A 19,398-nucleotide genomic window follows, 5' to 3' on the forward strand; every position below is an offset into this window, starting at 1 on the left:
TATTTTAGTGCAATGATTTTTAAACTAAAAATTAATATAAAAACTTGTGATGAACAAAACCTCAAAACTGTAAACAGAGACAAGACTGATTGTTTTATGACTGTGTGTGATTATACAATGGGAACAACAGCTTCCAATCAGCCCATGTTTCCTGGCCAGGTGGCCGTTGAGTCCCCTGGACAGCTTGATGATGTCACAGAGGTTGGTGATGCCATGTGAACAGATTGGGAAACTCAGGGCTTTCTATACAGTTGCGGTTTTTGACTGGAGAGCCTCTTTTTCCACTTGATTCAAATGTGGGAGGTATTTGGTAAGTGTCTAGAGGGGTGGGTATGAGCCTCCTCCAGCCTGAGCTCTGTCTCATGTGGCCCAGCATGCACTGGCCTTCGGAAGAGCATCTCAGTGGGTTTCCAAGTGGGAGGAAAGTGGAAGATGTAGGAATACCATTCAGTTGACCCGCCAAGTGGACAGAGGAAAATGATAAAATTTTTTTTTTTTTTTTTTTTTTGAGACAGGGTCTCGCTCTGTTGCCTAGGCTGGAGTGCAGTAGCATGACCTTGGCTCACTGCAATCTCTGCCTCTTTGGCTCAAGGCATCCTTCTGCCTCAGCCTCCTGAGTAGCTGGGACCACAGGTGTGTGCCACCATGTCTGGCTAATTTTTTGTATTTTTGTAGAGATAGAGTTTCACTATGTTACCCAGGCTGGTCTCAAACTCCTGAGCTCAAGTGATCTGCCTGCCTTGGCCTCCCAAAGGTGAGCCACTGCACCTGGCCAGAAAAATCTTTTTAACAGTTTTATTGAGATACCATTTACATACTATACAATTCACCCATTTAAGATACACATTTCAATGGTCTTCCGTAGATTCACAGGGTTGTGCACTCATTGCCACAAAAAAGTTTAGGATATTTTCATCACCCCCCAAAAGAAGCCACATACATTTAGAGTTACTTTCCATTTCTCTCTAAACCCCGCCTGCCCTTCCTCCTCCAGCCCTAGGAATCACAAATCTACTAGGAAAATAAAATAACTTTTGCATTGGAAGTTGGATCTTTGTAGATCCTAGATCCGTCTTGGCAGCGTTGACACAGGTGTGTGCCAACATGATGGTCCTGCACCTCACTGGGAAAGTCTTAACACACCCACACGGTCAGTTCTTGGTGCTTCTCCTCGCACATGCTCTATTTTATTTCAACTACTTTTTCATGGAAATGTTCTAAGATACAGTGAGAATGGCTCCAACAGTCATTTTCCTCCTATTCCTTAAAAATACGATCCCCAAGTTTTTGGAACTGCAAAGATCCCAGTTAAAGGATTACACATTTTCTGGCCTTCTTTTTTTTTTTTTTGAGACAGAGTCTGGCTCTGTGGCCCAGGCTGGAGTGCAATGGCGCTATCTTGGCTCACTACAAGCTCCGCCTCCTGGGTTCACGCCATTCTCCTGCCTCAGCCTCCCGAGTAGCTGGGACTACAGGCGCCCGCCACTGCACCCGGCTAGTTTTTTGTATTTTTTAGTGGAGACGGGGTTTCACCATGTTAGCCAGGGTGGTCTCGATCTCCTGACCTCGTGATCCACCCGTCTCGGCCTCCCAAAGTGCTGGGATTACAGGTGTGAGCCACCGTGCCCGGCCTGGCCTTCTTAATAGGCTGTATGATGAAGTTCTGGCTGATGAGTTGTGAGCAGAAGTGTTGTGTTGCGCTTACCACCTCCTTGGAAGGATGGGGACAGCCCTTTTCCCTTTTCTTCTTCCTTCCACCTGGAATAAGGAGGTAAATGCTGGAGGTTTTGCAGCCATTCTGGGTCATCATGTGACTTCGGGAATAAAGACCATGCAGGGCAGAGAAACGAGATAAGAAGACTGGGTCCCCGTCACCTGGAACTGCCATTTTATTCCCAGACTGTCTGCCTCTCAGCTACTTAAAAAAAGAAAATTAATCAACATTACTGAGTTACAGTTAGAGAAAATAAAATGCACCCATTTTAACAGTTTGATTCAACAAGTTTTGACAAATGTTGACACCCACGCAAATGCCATCTAAGATACAGAAGACTCCCACGAATCACAGAAGTTTCCTTGTACCCCTGGCAGTCCATCTTGAGTGCTCCTCCCCCACCACACCTGCCACAGGTAACCACCTATCTGCTTTCTGTCCTATAGATTCATTTTGCCCTGGGCTACTTTTCCAAGAGGAAGAACTAAACGTTCATCTTGCTGAAGCCAATACTTTCCAGGCCTCTATTATTTGCAGCTGATTCTAATGCAAAACTGAATATAGATGTATTACAGCTTCAAATAGAGGCCCCTAAACACAGTGTAATATTTTCTTGATAACTGCAGACCATCGTTAGACACCCTGTGCTTTAGATCGGTTTCCTGGGAAACAGATTTGGAGATGAGATTTGCCAGCAGGAGGTGTAATAGAGAGCGCCTTCAGGGGCACACCTGTGTATTAAGTGCGGGGCCACAGGATGGGGCAGCCCCCACAGAGGGGGCTCTGCGGCCTCAGAGATGACCTGGGCAGGGGCCTGAGCCTTGGTGTGCCCACAATGACCAGTCATCAGAAGTGGGCTATCCCTGGAGACAGGTGAACCTTAGCCTACGGCAGTACCCAGGGAGTGACTCAGCCATGAGCCATCAGCAGCCAACACCCCCAAACGCTGAGGCAGTGGATGTCTTGGCTCTGATGGGAGTTGGGAGGTACATCACTATGACCAGGATACCACGTGTGCTGCTGGTTTCCCCGGGGACTACTTAGATATGTGGGTGCTTCTCACATCTGCCCTGCACCCCTCAGCAGCCATTCCCCAATCTCCTGCATCCCAGGCCTTGGCACCCATGAATATACCACAGGCCTCCAGGGCTCTGCCTGTCCATAGCCCCTGCTCTCTGCATGAATTGTCTGATGGGCACATGGCTGGCGCTCAGTGGGCCCTGAAGCTATGAGGGCAGCAGAGGCCTGGTCTTGGGGTCAGGGCCAGGAGTGTCAGGAGAGCTCTGCGCCTCCCAAGGCCCTGCTCAGCTTCCTCCAAGTTCTCCGTGTGCTCTTCCTGGATCCCCTCCCGATATCACCGCCATGCCTGGGAGGCGGGGGTTTCAGATCCCTTCTCTCTTCTGTCTCCTGAGCCGTCCCTTGTTGGGGATGAGTGTCTCTGATGGCCGTTTCTGACATCTTTCTACATATGTGACTTTGGCGATGCATCCTCCTGGACTGGTCCTTCTTCATTCTAAACTTCACAGTGACTTCTCTGACCCTACTCGAAAGACCTGACATGCCACATCCTCTGAGCCACGGGCATTCTTCCGCCCCAGGAACACCCCAGTGCCTCCCATTCCTGCCTTCATTTCTGCATGCCACCTGATGCTTCTCCGGAACTCAGCCCACCAGCTGTCTATCAACCATCCCCTCCGTCCACACCTACAACTTCCCCTCTACTTGGTTCCAGGACCGTCTTCCCAAAAGCAAATGTTCCTGGAACCTTGACTGTTAGACACGCTGAACATTACCACAGAGCAGAATCCAGAGTTAACAAGAGATGAAATAAGGGATAAGGGATGCTTTTTAAATGCTACTTTTTAAATGAAAAATATTTTTAAATATAGAGGAGTACAGAGAATAATATATCAGACACATATACATTATTGTTTCCAAAAACATTGTTTTATTGTTAAAATTTATTATTGTTTCCAAAAACAGTGTTTTTTGGAAACAAAAAACAAAAAAGCAGTGGTGCAATCTCAGCTCATCACAACCTCCGCCTCCAGGTTCAAGCAATTCTCGTGCCTCAGCCTCCCAAAAAGCTGAGACTACAGGCGTCCACCACCACACCTGGTTAATTTTTGTATTTTTAGTAGAGACGGGGTTTCACCACATTGGCCAGGCTGGTCTCGAACTTCCGACCTCAGGTGATCCGCTTGCCTCGGCCTCCCAAAGTGCTAGGACTACAGATGTGAGCCACCGTGCCTGGGCTAAATATACATTATATTATGTTGCATATTTTAAATGCACATAAACAGTAACTTACTATATGGGTTCTATTCCTTGCTTTTTAAAATGCAACATCATTTTAGAGATCAATCCATATTGATTCACGTCTAGCTAGTTGGTTTTAACCGCGTTTCAGTAGTCTGTAGTAAGAATATCACATGCTGTATTTACTCCTCCCTCTGTTGCTGGACATTGGGGCTGCTTTCAGTTCTGTCGTACAATGTTGCAATGGTGTCCTTGCATTCTGCAGGGAAGTTCCCTGAGGGTAGGTAACTAGAGGGAGCAGTTGCTGGGCTGAAGGGTACGCACCTCTTCAACTTTCCTAGATTTTGCCACATTGCTCTCCAAAGTGCTTGTCCCAATTTATACTCCTCTCCAGTGTGTGTGGAACCCCCCCCGCTCCCCACCTCCTCCTCTATCCCTGGCATGGCTGGGTGGGAAATGCCATCTCACTGTGACTATTTTGCCTTTCCTGGTCCTGGATAAAGCTGAGCATCTTTCTTACATTTATCGGCCATTGGATTTTTTTCTTCTGTGAAATTTCTCTTTCACTTTATAAAAGGGTTTTGCCCTTTAGGCTTCCTCTAATGTCATGTTCTGGCAGTACTTAAGAAAGTGTGGTCCCTGGCGAGGGGCTTTAGGAGGCTGAGGAGGGAATATTACTTGAGGCCAGAAGTTTGAGATCTTCCTGGGCAACATAGTGAGACCCCATCTCTAATAAAAATTTAAAAGTTAGCCAGTTGTGGTGGCATGCCCATGTAGTCCCAGCTACTCAGAAGCTGAGGTGGGAGGATTGCTTGATCCTGAGAATTTGAAGTTGCAGTGAGCTATGATAGAGCTGCTGCATTCCAGCTTGGGCAATAGAACCAGACTCTGTCTCAAAAAAAAAAAAAAAAAAAAAAAAAAAAAAAAAAAAAGTGGCACCCCACAGGCCAGGTAAGGTATGGAGGAAAAAACCTTCCTTAGGCATCTGTAGTCCAGGGTCTGGCTCCCACCTGACATTTATTATCTATATGATTTTAGGTAAATGTCCTCCTCTCTGCTTTTTAAAAAAGTTTATTTATTTTTAAAGTATGCAACTCAGGTTTTCAGTATATTCACAAAGCTTTGCAACCATCACCACTCTAATTCCAGAAAAAAACCCTGTCCCTATTAGTGGTCACTCTCTTCTACTACCAGCTTCTGGCGGCCACACATTAATTGTTGGTCTGTATGGACTTGCCTGTTCTGGGCATTTCATATAGATAAGATCATACAGTATGTGGCCGTTTGTGTCTGGCTTCTTTCAGATCACATAATGTTTTTGGGGTTCAACATGTTGCAGTATGTAACCATATTTCATTTCTTTTCATGGCTGAATAACATTCCATTATACAGATACACATGTTGTTTATCCATTCTTCAAAGATGGGTCTTGGGGTTGTTTCCACTTTGTTGGTATTATGAGTAGTCTTGCTATCAGGATGCACATACAAGTTTTTGTGCGGACATAGCTTTTCAGTTTTCTTGGGTACATACCCAGGCACAGAATTGCAGGGTCATATGGTAGCCTCTATGTTTAACTTTTTAGAGAACTGCCGCACTGTTTTTCACAGCCAATACACCATTTTGTATTCCCACAACCAATGTGTGTAGGTTCCAGTCCCCCCACATCCTCACCTCACTTGTTCACCTTTTGAATTCCAGCCACCCTAGCAGTGTGAGGTGGTATCTCACTGAGGTTCTGATTTGCATTTCCTTGGTGACTAATGACGCTGAACTTATTTTCATGTGCTTATTGGCCAATGTATATCTTCCTTGGAGAAAGATCTACTTATATCCTTTCTTATTTTTAAAATTGGGTCATTTGACCCAATTTTATTTATTATTTTATTGTTGACTTGTAACAGTTCTGTATATATTCTAGATGTATATATTCCCTTGTCAGATATATAACTTGCAAATATTTTCTCCCATTCTGTGGGCTTTCTTTTCACTTTCCCAATGGTGTCCTTTGAAGCAAAAAAGTTTTTCATTTTGATAAAGTCCAACTTAACATTTTCTCTGGTTGCCTGTGCTTTTTAGTGTCATATCTGATAAACTACTGCCTAATACAAGGTCATGAAGATTTATGCTTATGTTTTCTTCTAAGAGTTTTATACTTTTAGCTCTTACGTTTAGGTCTGATCCATTTTGAGTTAATTTTTATATATGGTGTGAGGTAAGGATCCAACTTTATTTTTTTGAATCTGGCCATCCCTTGGAGAATTGCTTGAACCCAGGAGGCAGAAGCTGCGGTGAGCTGAGATTGCACAATTGCACTCCAGCCTGGGCAACAAGAGTGAAACTCTGTTTCAAACATAAAATAAAATAAAATAAAATAAAATAAAATAAAATAAAATAAAAAATGAATTTGGCCATTCTGTTGTCCCAGCACCATTTGCTGGAAAGACTATTCTTTTTCCCATTGAATTGTCTTGCCATCTTTGCCAAAAATCGACTGACAATAATTGAGAGAGTTTATCACTACATTTTCAATTTTATTCCATTCATCTATATCTCTGTCCTTATGCCAGTACCACACTGTCTTGATTACTGTAGCTTTGTAATAATGATATAGTTTCCCCGGAGGTAAACTAGAAAGCATGTTTCTTGCTTGCCTCAGAGGACTATCTAGGCTAGTAGTTCTCAAAGTGTAGTCTCTGGACCAGTAGCATTACCTAGAAACTTGTCAGAAATGCAAATTCACAGGCAACACTCCAGACTTGATGAATCTGAAACTCGGGGGGTGGGGCCTAGCAATCAGTATTTTAACAAGTCCCTCAGGGGATTCTGATGTACACTAAAGTTTTGCATTCACAGGTCTCTATGTGTGCTGTCCAATGTGATAGCCACCAGCCACACATGAGTATCAAGCACTTGAATTGCAGCTAGTCCAAATTAAGAAACATTGTTAAGTGTAGAACACACACTGAATTTTAAAGACTTAGTAGTATAAAAAAATACAAAATATCTCATTCATAATTTTTAGATTGATTACATGTTGAAGTAATAATATGTATACATACATACATGATTAACATTATGTCCACCCCCCATTAGTCATGGAGCTATATGTTTCAGGGAGAAATTCACCTACTGTTCCTTGCAGGGCATGTCCTCAACACATGCACCAGGAGCTCTAGTTCCCAGAACAGGAACCATCATCAGGAGCAGAGCTGGAAAGGCAGGCAGCCTTTTCCAGTTCAAACTGGTTTGAAGCAGAGGTCAAAGCTGCTGCTTGCATTTGGCTTTGGGTTTTGTGTTTTAGCATGAGCATTCTGCAGCCAGCCAGACTCTGGGCTGCTCCCCTCCCTCCACTGACATGGAAAAGATGTCTGGGTATTGTGCAGTGCCCCAGGCTGGGGCTTCTGCCTTCCATGTTGGGGCCTGAGCTGCTGCTGCTGTGGCGTCCCAACCTGTACTGGACAACCATGTGTCATGGCCTCAGGCTTGCCTCCACCCCGCTGTGTAAACCAGCAAGGGCACAGAAGTCCAACCCAACTCTGTGGAGCCACTACTGTCACCAGAAAGGGGTCCCAATCCAGACCCTAAGAGCTGGTTCTTGGACCTCGCACGAGAAGGAATTGAGGATGAGCCCACAGAGTAAAGTGAAAGCAAGTTTATTAGGAAAGGAAAGGAATAAAGAATGGCTACTCCATAGGCAGAGCAGGGGCATGGGTTGCTCAACGGATTATACTTATAGTTATTTCTTGATTATATGCTAAACAAGGGGTGGATTATTCATGAGCTTCTCAGGAAAGGCAAGGGCAACTCCCAGAACTCAGAGCTCTTCTCCCTTATAGACCATATAGGGTAACTTCCTGATGTTGCCACGGCATTTGTAAACTGTCATGGCACTAGTGGGAGTGTCTTTTAGCAGGCTAACACATTATAATTAGCATATAATGAGCAGTGAGGATGACCAGAGGTCACTCTTGTTGCCATCTTGGTTTTGGTGGGTTTTGGCCAGCTTCTTTACTGCAACTTGTTTTATTTTTTATTTATTTTTTTCTTTTATATGTCCCCTCATTCACAATACAGACCAGGTGCAGGGCCTGGGCTGAGGTGTATATGGGGTAGGTTTACTCTACCTCCTCTTTCTCTATAGCCAGTGTAAGAATACAGCCTGTGGGTAAGTACCAAGAAGCCTACTGCAACCCGTTTTATCAGCAAGGTCTTTGTGAACTGTACCATGTGCCGACCTCCTATCTCATCCGGTGAATGCCTAACCGCTGGGGAATGCAGTTCAGCAGGTCTCAGCCGTATTTTATCCAGCCCCTACTCAAGATGGAGTCGCTCTGGTTCAAATGCCTCTGACACTACTTGAAGATGTGTAGTGTAGTTCGGGAGCACATTTCACATTTTACAAAGCCATTTCCCATTCCTTGGTGCCTTGGCCTCCCTCCCTTGGGTCATCTGAGAGACAGCCCTCAGGAGGAAAAGGAACTCAGAGATGTTGGGTGTTTTCTCAGGTGATGCCGATAGCGTACGTTGGGCTGGGCCAGCACCAGTGGGCTCTGACTGATGGCTGCGATGGCTTTCTTTATGTGTGTGGGCAGAGCGGTCAATCAGCGGGAGGATGATGATGAGGGTGAGGACATGACAATGAAGTAACATGCCCATCACTTCTTGAAGAGCTACCTCGCCAGAGGCCCTTTGCACATATTGCCTTTTTTAATCCAAGCGAGACATGATTCATATGCACATTTTACAGATTAGAAAATTGGGATCCTGGATTGAGGCCCGATCAGGGTTGCTAAAGGGAATGCTTTAAGTTTGCTAATGAGGAGGAGGGAAGAGCGAGTGGGGGAGGAGGAAAGCAACTGTTTTTTTGTTTTTTTTGAGACAAGGTCTGGCTCTGTCACACAGGCTGGAGTGCAGTGGCATGATCTTGACTCACAGCAACCTCCATCTCCTGGGCTCAAGCCATTCTCCCACCCCAGCCTCCCAAGTAGCTGGGACTACAGGCATGCACCACCAGGCTTGGCTAATTTCTGTTATTTTAGTAGAGATGGGGCTTCACTATGTTGCCCAGGCTTGTCTCGAACTCCTGGGCTCAAGCGATCCACCTGCCTCGGCCTCCCAAAGTGGTGGGGTTACAGGCGTTGAGTTTTTGTTTTTTTTTTTTTGTTTGAGAGCATCCAATGTTAGCTCATTTAAGGCTCTCAACCACCCCAAGAGGTAGGTCGTAGGTCAAGCTGCCTACTTTACAGAAGAGCCTGGGAGTCCAGGGTTATCTGACTTGGAGTCCTGTTCATTTTCCTGGGTACCTCCAAAGGCTGGTTGGTGAGTGGACAGTGCAGTTCCGGAGCCCTCCCCTGGCAAGTCCTGCTCTGGCCCATACCCCGCCCTGTTCCCCAGCAGCCACGGTCAGGCAGAGGGGTCAGGGAAGCAGGGCAAGAGGGTAAGGCACTGCTCAAGAAACAAAACCAGTTCCTTAATGCCCTTAGTCCTGCCGGGCAGTGTCCCAGGACCCCAGCCTTGAGATTAGAGAGGTGCAGAGGGCAGACGGAAGGGGAAACAGAAGAAAAAGTACCAGGGCACGCTTCCTGTCTTATGCTTAGACTGCCATGATGAAATACCACAGACTGGGTGGCTTCAACAACAGAGTTATTTCTCAGAGTTTCAGAGGCTGGAAGTTCAAGGTCAAGGCGCTGCTGGCTGATTCCTTTTCTGGTAAGGGCCCGCTTTCTGGCTTGTAGACAGTCACCTTTGTGCTGTGTTCTCGCATGGCCTTTTCTTGATGCATGGAGAGAAAGAAAGATCTCTCCCTCTTCCTTTCTAAGACCACCAATCCTATGACTTACAACTCCTTTAACCTTAAATACCTCCTAAAAGCCCTATCTCCAAATACAGTTACATTAGAGGTTAGGGCTACAACAAAGCAATTGGGGTGGTGGTGGTCCACAGCAGGGGAGGGGATATTTTAGTTTATCTTGAGTTTGCAAGGAAGAAGGGGAAAGGGTGGGGGTTGGGGGGCATCGGAACCTGCCTCTGAGTCACACTTCCTGGATGAGCCATGGGCCACAGTATCTGTATCAGGAGTGGTTACAAAACAGCATGCCTCAGGGATAAACAAGATGACCTAATGATCCAATTTTCCCAGCTCTGGTCCATCTACAGATTTGAGGCAGGATCCAGTGATTCTGCTGGCTGACAGGTCACAGTAAATTTCCAACTCTCCCCTTTCCAGGCATGGCTTTGGTTTCCTGCTGCAGCTGCTGCTGGGGAGTTATCCGGGCATTTCCTCTGCCTGTGAGCTTCTGGGGTCAGGGGAAGGGTGGGTGGCCAGAGATGCTGCCTCTACCCTAAGTTAGCGTCACCCATGCTATTCCCAGCAGCTACATTTCTCCACTCTGTAATTACAAATGAAACTGGGGAACAGAATCAAAAGAGGACCTAGAAACAAGCTAGCCTCCACTTCCTCAAACATTCTGGGGCAGGAGTTTGTGAGCTGGAACAATGTTATTTGCAAGATTATCCCTGGTGGATATATACTCAAGTATTAAAGTGCTACTTGAGTATATATTTCAAAAAAAATAGTATTTCTTTCAGAGCCTGTGTGGGCCCAGCACAATGACACTGAATCTGGCTGTTAAACCTGGCTGTTACTGATTCTAATATGTGGCCTTGGACATTTCATTTTTCCAAGTATAGCTCTCCTCATCTGTAAAATATGGAAATAATCTTTAGAATGTTGGAGCCAGTATAAGTAAAGGTACTTCAGAAACAATAAAGTCCAAATCCCAATGACATTTTTTGCAGAAATAGAAAAACCCATCCTAAAATTCATATGGAATCTCAAGGGGCCCTGAATAGCCAAAACAATCTTGAAAAAGAACAAAGCTGGAGGACTCACACTTTCTGATTTCAAAACTTACTGCAAAGCTACAGTAATCAAAACAGTGTGGCACTGGAATAAAGCTTGACATATAGATCAATAGAATAGAATAGAGAACCCAGAAGTAAATCCTTGCCAAATGATTTTTGGCAAGGGTGCCATGACCACTTAATGGCAAAAGGACAGCTTTTTCAACAAAGGGTGCTGGGAAAACTGGATATCTACATGCAAAAGAATGAAGCTGGACCCTTACCTAACACCATATACAAAAATTAACTCAAAATAGATCAAAGACCTAAAAGTAACCTAAAACTATACAATTTTTAGAAGAAAACTTGGAGCAAAATCTCCACAATGTTGGATTTGGCAGTGATTTCTTGGATATGACATTAAAGATACAGACAACAAAGAAAAATAGACAAATTGGATTTCATAAAAATTTTGTGTATCAAAAGGCAAAATCAGGCTGGTGCAGTGTCTCACGCTTGTAATCCTAGCACTTTGGGAGGCTGCGGTGGGCAGATCATTTGAGGTCTGGAGTTCGAGGTCAGCCTGGCCAACATGGTGAAACTCTGTCTCTACCAAAAATACAAAAATTAGCCAGACCTGGTGGCACACGCCTGTGGTTCCAGCTTCTTGGGGGGCTGAGGTAGGAGAATTGCTTGAACCTGGGAGGCCGGAGGTTGCAGTGAGCCAAGATCGTGCAACTGTACTTCAGCCTAGGCGACAGAGCAAGACTCTGTTTAAAAAAAAAAAAAAAAAAAAAAAAGGCAAAATCAACACAGTAAAAACTCAACCCATACAATGGAAGAAAATGTTTGAAAATCATATATTTGATAAGAGATTAATATACAGAATATAGAGAGAACTCTCTAACGCTCAACAACAAAAACACGAAAAAAACAATTAAAAAATGGACAAAGGACTTGACAAGACATTTCTCCAAAAACACATGAAAAGATGTTTATATCACTAATCATTTGGGAAATGTCAATTAAAACCACAATGAGACACCAGCTCACACTCATAAGGATGGCTACTATCAAAAACAACAACCACTGGCGGTGAGGATGTGAAGAAACTGGAACCCTGTGCACTGTTTGGCGGAATGTAAAATGGTACAGACACTGTGGAAAATATTATGATGCTTTTTCAAAAAGTTAAAAATAGAATTACCACATAATCCAGCAATTCCACTTCTGGGTATATACCCAAAAGAACTGAAAATAGGATCTTGAAACGATATTTGTGTACCCATGTTCATCACAGCATTATTCATAATTGCTAAAATGTGGACACAACCCAGTGATTTCTTGACAAACGGGTAGATAAACAAAATGTGGTATACACACACAAGGGAATATTACTCAGCCTTAAAAAGGAAGGAAATTTGGACATATACTACATCATAGATGAACCTTGAGGACATTATGCTAAGTGAAATAATCCCGTTGCGAAAAGAAAATACTGCATGATTCCACTTATATGAAGTATTAGAGAGGTAGTCGTTATTTAATGGGTATAGAGTTTTAGTTTTACAAGATGAAAAGAGTTCTGGAGATGGATGGTAGTGCTGGTTGCACATCATGTATTTAATACCACTGAGCTGTTCGTTTTAGAAGGATTAAGATGATAAATGTTATGTTATGTGTATATTATCGTAATAAAAGTTAGAAAAAATTGTCATAAAACTAAGTCAGATATTAAGAACAATCAGAATTACTTCTGTCTTGTTTACAGACATCATATGAAAAACAAATTGTTTACCTAGCATGACACCTGTTACGGGTTGAACTGTTCCCCTCAAAAGATGCTGAACTTCTAACCCTTGGTACCTGTGAATGTGACCTTATTTGGAAATTGGGTCTGTGCAGATGCTCAAGTTAAGATGAGGTTATTAGGGTGTGCCCTAATCCAATAATGACTGTGTCCTTATGAAAAGGGAAAAGAGACAGGTATACAGAGAAGATGTGAATTCACAGGGAGCGCACATGGCCGTCCATAAGCCAAGGAATGCATGAGGTTACCAGAAGCTAAGAGACAGACGTGAAACAGACTGCCCCCCACATCTCTCTGAAGGGGCCAGCCTTTCCAACACTTTGATCTTGGACTTCCAGCCTCCAGAGCTGTGAAACAACACATTTCTGTTGTTTAAGCTGCCCAGTTGGAGGTGCTTGTTACATTAGCCCCAGGAAATTATACAACATCTTACCTGAATTTGCTTTATTCTTCGCTCTAGTTAATTAAATTCAAAACTACATATTGAATAACGACGGTGTGCTCTCTCTCCATGAAGCTTCAGGGTGGGTAGACAGTCCTCCTCTTGAAGGAACAGGAGGGATGCAAGGGAAGGGACCATCTTGTGTCTCATCTGAGAGAGACACTCCTGGAGTAAGAGGTCTGCGGTTAATGTGTTTCTTTAGACGTTCAGAAACAGAGGAAGCACCTGCGGGCTAAGCCGCTGAGGACTAGGTGAGAGCTGACTGACCTAAGTTTTGAAGCATGGATGGGTGACAGGTTGGAGGGGGAAGACGGGAAAGTCACAGGGGAGAGGAACAGCATGGGCCAAGTGTGGAGGAACCAATGAGTGGGTGGGGTTTCAGAAACGGGCCTTTGTCAGTTTTTGAGCCCTCCCTGAACTTTTCCACCTCAACCCTACCTCCTGCCTGTGTCTGCCATGCACCTCCCGTCCTGTGCCCCTTTGCCCTGTGTCTGTGCTTGGGAGAAATGTGCTCAGTTTCTGTGGCAAGGATGTTGCTACGTGTTCATCAAACTGGCTTTGTTTACTTCTTAAACACTCAGGAAGACCACAGCTCCCAGAGCCCCTTGCATCCTGGTGGGGCTGTGTGACTACCTGGCCCATGGATGTGGGTGGAAGTGATGTGTGCGGCCCCAGGCCTGGCTCCTGGACCCCACCGACGACTTCTCACCTGTAACCCCACCGGCCTTCTGCCTGGATACTTCACGGGGAGATACGGTGGGCTTGGTTAAGAAGGAGGCATGGCATCTGCAGGTACCGGGCCGCCTGCATCAGTCGGTGCATTCGGTCCCACCGCCCACATGCCTTCATGTAATCCTCACTGCAGGGCCCACGGGGAGGGGAACTTCCTCCAGGCCTAGCTTTGTCTTTCTGCCTTCAGAACCAAGGAAGAAGGAGGGGTCTAGGCTCAGTCCCCCTTCCCTGCAAGGCCCTGCGCCCGCTCCCCTCAAAGCTGCTCTTGCACGTTGCTCTGGCGGCCTCTGTAGCAGAAGTTCACTCTGTTTTCCGTGGAGGAGGAGTGGAAGGAGGGATTCGAGCTCTCCCCTAGAGACGCCGGAAAGACAGTTTTGTCTCAGGCTCATACGATCGCCCAGCTCCAGATTTCTGGCTGTTTCTGTGGTTACCTTTCTTCGGGGATGTTTGGGGCGGGAGGTGGGTGTGTGTGTATATTTGCTCTTCTGAAGCCGTTTTTCCGGAGCTCCTGGTGGGGATGGGGGTGCTCTGTCCATGGTTCCTCTGAGGCCGGTGCAGGGGATGGAGGATGCCCCCCTCCCCGAGAGCCAGGAGGCGCCGACCCTGGGCAGGAGATGCCAGTCCGGCGCCTCTCCTGCGTGGAGCCCGAAGACCACAGATGTCTGGAAGGGAGGAACTCAGGAAGCCCGCCTCTGCTCCCTTCCGTGGTTAGGCGGGGAAACCGAGGCTGAGGCAGCCCAATGGAGTTGCCTAAACGGCCTGGGGAGTCACTGGAGGTAACCAGAGCCGGAGCCAGGTTTCCCACTCCAGGCTCGGGGCTCTCCCCCGTACAGGCGTGGGAAGGGGTGCGAGCTGCACGCGGGGCTGGGGCTGGGGCTGGGGCTGGGGGTGCGGGGCCGAGGCGACTCGGCTCTTCTCCTTCCTAGGCCGCCCGGGCCACTTCCTGCGGGGTGGGGGCGGGGGGCGCGGGCGCAGGACTGGCCCCTCCCGGGCGCCGCCTCTCGGCCTCTCCTATACCCGCAGGCCAGAGGCCAAGGGTTAGGGGAACAGAACCGGTGCCCAGCTCCGCCCCTGTCCCGAGAGCCACTGGGGGCTGGGACCCGGCAGGGCCTGGGTTGGGCCACGAGGGCCGAGGAGCAGCGAGGGGCAGCGGCTGCGAGAGCCGAGCCGGACGCAGAAGGTCCGGCAGGGGGCGTGGAGGGGGCGGGGCCCGGAGGGGGCGGGGCCGCAGGAAACTTGAGCGCCCGCCTCAGGCCGCGCGCCCCGCCCCGGCCCCCGCCTCCGGGTCCCGCCTTCGCGTCCCTTCCTTCCCGGAGCTGGCAGGCGGGCAGCTGCGGCGGCGGGCAGCGGACGGGCGCACTGGCGGGCGCCTCCACCTTGCTCCCTCCCTGGCTGCCGGCTTCCTTTTGTCTTTCTGGGCGGCGATGAGCGCAGGGCCGGCGCAGCAGCTGCGGGCGCACAGAGGCCCGCGCTCCTAGTCACTCCTCCCCGCCTCGGCGCGCTCGTTCCGGGCAGCGGCCCGGGCCGGCTGCGGCAGCCGCCGGCGCCGAACTTGGACTCGGGAAGCCGGCAGACCGCGTCCTGAGCCGGAGCAGGTAGGGAAGGGGCGGGCTGCGGGCTGCGGGCTGCTGGCTGCTGGCTGCTGGCGTGTGCACCGGGCGTGTGCACCCGGCTTGTGCACCGGCGAGCGCTGCGATCCGGCTCTTTGCGTGTATGTTTGTGCGCGCGCGTGTGTGTCCGGGGGTGCCCGCGTTTCTCTGCGCGGTGGAGTCGTGGGTGACGGCGGACGGTTGTGTGTCTTTCGAATAGCGTGTACTCGTGGGCATCCGTGTGTGCCTTAGGTGTGCACATTTTGGACTGCGTTTGTGGAATTGTGTGTTGGGGCAGTTGCTGGTGGGGAGCGGTGCCTGGCGGGTGTAGTGTGTGAGCAGCTGTGCGCAGAGCAGGGTGGCGGAGTGGGCGTGGGCGGTGCAGCCCCATGTGCAGAGCCCCCTGTCCCTGCTGGTCGGCGCAATGCTTAGCTTAGGAGCCTCGAGGACAGCTGGGATCCGACGGGGCAAGCGCGGGCCTTGCAGGCAAGCTGGGCCAGCCTCTCAGGGGGACAGGTCCGTGCGGCCCACGTGGGTCGCCTGTGAGCTTCTGCCAAGGGTGGGGGCCCACGCCGAGGCGATCCGCTCGTTCCTCCCAGGGCCATGGGGCGACGAGGAGAGCTTTGGCCTCCCCGTGACCCGCACTGCGACCTGGGCCAGACGCGCCACATTCCCTGGTCGCGGTTTGCTTCTCTTTCAAATGAGGACAGCTCCTCCCTCGGGGGCTGTGGTGACAGGTGAAATGAGAACGCACTGAAGACAGCTCTTGGCCCAATGCCCGGCACACAGTAGGTGCTGTGTTCATTGGATTAGTGTCTCCTGTTTAAAACCTTTTTTTTTTCCTTTATCGTGGGTGGGGCCTTGCATTTCCCCCGGGCGTGTTTGTGCCTCTCCCTGGCCCTAACTTAACCGCGAAGCACCGACATTCGAGAAAGTTTAGCTGCCAGCTGCGCTGCCTCTTGCCGCACCTCCCGGGCGGCGCCGGCTCCGCGAATGCCCGAGAGCGCCGCGCGGGGCGCCGACCCTGCCCCAGCCCCCAGGCTCCCGCGCGAGTGTGGGGGTCCCTCTCCTGGCCGAGAGACAGCAATTGCGGAGTTGAGAGACCTTTGGTTCAACAAGTGCCTAGTCCGGGAAGATGCAGCTCAGCCCGTGGAGTCCGAGAGCCACGGCGTGAAATTGGCGCTTCCTGCACACGCAGTTCTCGGGCTCTCGGGGTATCCTGGCCGCCAAAGGCCACCCCTTTCCTCCCGGCTGACCCCAATTCCACCAGAGGAGGATGTTTGCCAGGACACCAAGTCCAGCTGCGGGCCTTGGCATTAGACAACCCCCAGCCCCAGCCCCTGCCATCCCTGCTCCCTTGCAGCCAGCCTCATGCCCGGGGCCCACGTGGGAACCCTCCTTCTAGTCCCATACCTTAATTTAAAACGTTTACTTTTGAAACCTGCTATTCGTAAAATTGAACCACAGTGAACGAGCACCCAGCTCATACCACGAGTCACTCTCTGGAGAGTCCTGGCGGCTCGGCGCTGGCTGGACGCAGCAAGGCCAGCTCCTGGGGCCGGGTGCCCTCGGCCAGAGCGAGCGATATTCTTTCCCTTCATCGCCCTAGTGTCTTTCTCTCTGGAAAAAAAAAAAAAAAATCGCCTTTAACCAAGGGAGCCACAGATCTCGCCAGTGCAGGAGGCAATCATAATGGAGCGCCAGCATGAGATTGGGCTGAGGAGGGGGCGGCATGGGCGGCCTTTGGTATGGATGCGCTTCCCAAGTGTCAGGTGCTACGTGGTGGTGTTCCCAGAGAGGCGGACTGCTTTGCGGGCTCTTAGGAGCCAGGAACAGAAACCTGGTCCGGTTCCTTTGGTTTCCCTCGGCGGGGACTGAAGCCCTGCAGTCCTAGCCATGGCAGGCCAGGGGGATGCGATTAGCTCATTTTCTCATTTTTCATCCTGACTTGGTGACAGGAGCACACTTAGAATGCACCCTGTTTTCTGTTTCATGAATTGATTTTATATCCTACAGGAGAAAAGGGCTTTTGGTGTGAATCCTAGTCTTTCCTCGTAATCAGATTCCATACTAATATTAAAAAAAAATCTGTCTGGCTTTCTCAGCTCAGAAGACAGACCAAAACCCAGGTTTTTGTTTTGTTTTGTTTTCATTTTTTTCTAGTTAAAGCCAGGTCTTTGTCTCAAGCAAGCCAGTGTTTTGGCCTTAGATCTATTTCTGTTTCACTTTTGAAAGCGCCTGTAATTACTGAGCTCTTGAGGTTTTATTGGATAATGTGGCAAAGGGAAGGCCCTGGGGCCCTGCCTCTCCCTTGTGGTGGGATGTGGTGCCACGGTGCCACGTTCTAGCCTTGCCTGCTCCCTCTGCGTTCCACTTTTATGCTGTTTTTAAGGTGGAACATAAATGTCAATGTGTGATAACAATTTGGGAGACTTTGTCTTTGGAATCCAATAAATGGAAGGACTTTTGACCTGTGGAGAAACCAGAACAAGTCAAAACCCCAGAAGAACAGAGATTTGCCCAAACTCCAGCCAATGACCCATTTTTTTCCAGCAAGCCCTCCTAGAGATAGATTCTAAGTGAAATACAAGAATGTGGACACACTCCATCCCCTTTCTGGCCACAGTACTGTGCAGAATTAGAAGTGCCGTCTATGGAAGGACAAGGACGGGACTTCCCTTGGTGCATGCACCCCAGCCATGAGCCGCATACTCACCTAGCACCATTTCACCCTGGAGCTGTTTCTCCTGTTGAAGAGCTGGTGCTCACACCCCCTACCTTCAGGGCTCTGCAAGCACAGTTCCAAGGACTGCAGCGCGGGTACAGTGCGTGCCCTGCTGAGTGTGCGTCAGAGCAGTTGTCTCCCGGCGACACTTGTTCTGAGACCCTTTTTGCTACTCTTAGGTGGTAGAGTACCACGCTCACTCATGAACCAGTGATAATCCAGGGTACTAACAGGGGGCCCCAGAGTTTATTTGGCACTGAAGATTAAGCTACTTGGCAGCTGAATTTTTATGTAGATTGGGGTTAGGTTTGTACTAAAATTTTGCATTCCAGCAAGCCCTAAACCATGCTTGTTCATTGTGGGATAATGCACTCAATTGATGAGTTGCCAGCCCAGGATTGATGGAGGATTATGTGTATTCTGTTAATTTGTCAGCACCTGATGTCATTGTGCTGGGGGTTGGGGGAGGCATGTTTGGAGTTAGGATGAGCAGACACGTGTAGATTTTCATCATGCTCTACGTTGGGGCTCCCTGCTCTCCTATAGTAGTAGTGGGTTTCTATGTCGTTCTTGTGTCCTCAGGTAAAGCTGCACATCTGTGAATGTCATGGAGCTCTTGTTCTTTTCCCGTTAGATTGAGTTTCTAATCTGGGAATGACAGAGGGTGGCTGTTTATGGAGACAGCAGCATGCGCTTAGGGGCTCTTTTGGCGCCCGTTACCCTGTGGAAAAAAGGTTTCTTCAAATCACTTTCTACAAAGAATAAAAAATGGTTGGAATCCAGTGGTGCAGATTGTAATATGACTTCAGGTAATCAATACAGTTTGACAGGTGGAACATTTCTTAGGTGCTGATGAACGGGGTGCAAGTCTCAAGATTTTTTTTTTTAATCATCTGAAAAAGCACAGTAAATCCTTTAAAGAGCCCTACCTTGGCCATGTCGTTTCAAGTAAAACTGAATTTTAGAGGCAAAGCTTCACAGCGGAGGCATGACTAACTAGAGAAGTCCTTCCCAGAGACCTCCTCTTTCTTCCTGTTGCTACCCTCCATTGCCAGCAGCAGGGCAGGAAAGATGACTTCTTGGGACTGTGTGCCTTTACCTTAATAAGCAAGTGCACCCTGAATACTTGCTAATCCCGCAGCTGGGTTTTCTGGGTCTTTGGACCTTTTTGGTACTTGAGGTACTACCCAAGTTGGCAGGAAGCCAGGAGCCTGGGGGTGGAGGTGCCTTCGCCCACCTGTGGCATGAGACAAGAAGTCTTCTTCAGGAAGGGATGGGTCT

The 19,398-nt window shown here is 48.5% G+C and overlaps 1 protein-coding gene, 1 long non-coding RNA gene and 1 other non-coding gene across 4 annotated transcripts in view; 1 reads left to right on the plus strand and 2 right to left on the minus strand.

Moving 5' to 3' along the window:
* Positions 1-1,333: 1,333 nt before the first annotated feature.
* On the minus strand, positions 1,334-14,436 carry LOC139357767 (uncharacterized). Its single transcript, XR_011611447.1, has 2 exons — positions 13,781-14,436; positions 1,334-1,758 (listed from the first exon to the last, which is right to left on the minus strand). It is a non-coding gene; the product is annotated as an uncharacterized lncRNA (long non-coding RNA).
* On the minus strand, positions 8,026-8,158 carry LOC112427524 (small nucleolar RNA SNORA51). The gene has a single exon (XR_003019134.2). It is a non-coding gene; the product is annotated as a small nucleolar RNA SNORA51 (small nucleolar RNA).
* A 124-nt stretch (positions 14,437-14,560) lies between the features above and the next one.
* Positions 14,561-19,398, plus strand: part of LOC105486496 (hippocalcin like 1) — a 122,691-nt gene continuing 117,853 nt past the window's right edge. Inside the window, exon 1 of one of the 2 annotated variants that reach the window (XM_071076223.1) lies at positions 14,561-14,579. The gene's annotated coding sequence lies outside the window, so the exon portion shown is untranslated. Of the gene's footprint in view, positions 14,580-15,123; positions 15,399-19,398 lie in introns of those variants that run through there. The other variant, XM_011749390.3, reaches the window with a different exon arrangement.

The sequence above is a fragment of the Macaca nemestrina genome, chromosome 13 (genome assembly GCF_043159975.1).
Source record: "Macaca nemestrina isolate mMacNem1 chromosome 13, mMacNem.hap1, whole genome shotgun sequence".
In the NCBI taxonomy this organism is placed as follows: Eukaryota; Metazoa; Chordata; class Mammalia; order Primates; family Cercopithecidae; genus Macaca; species Macaca nemestrina.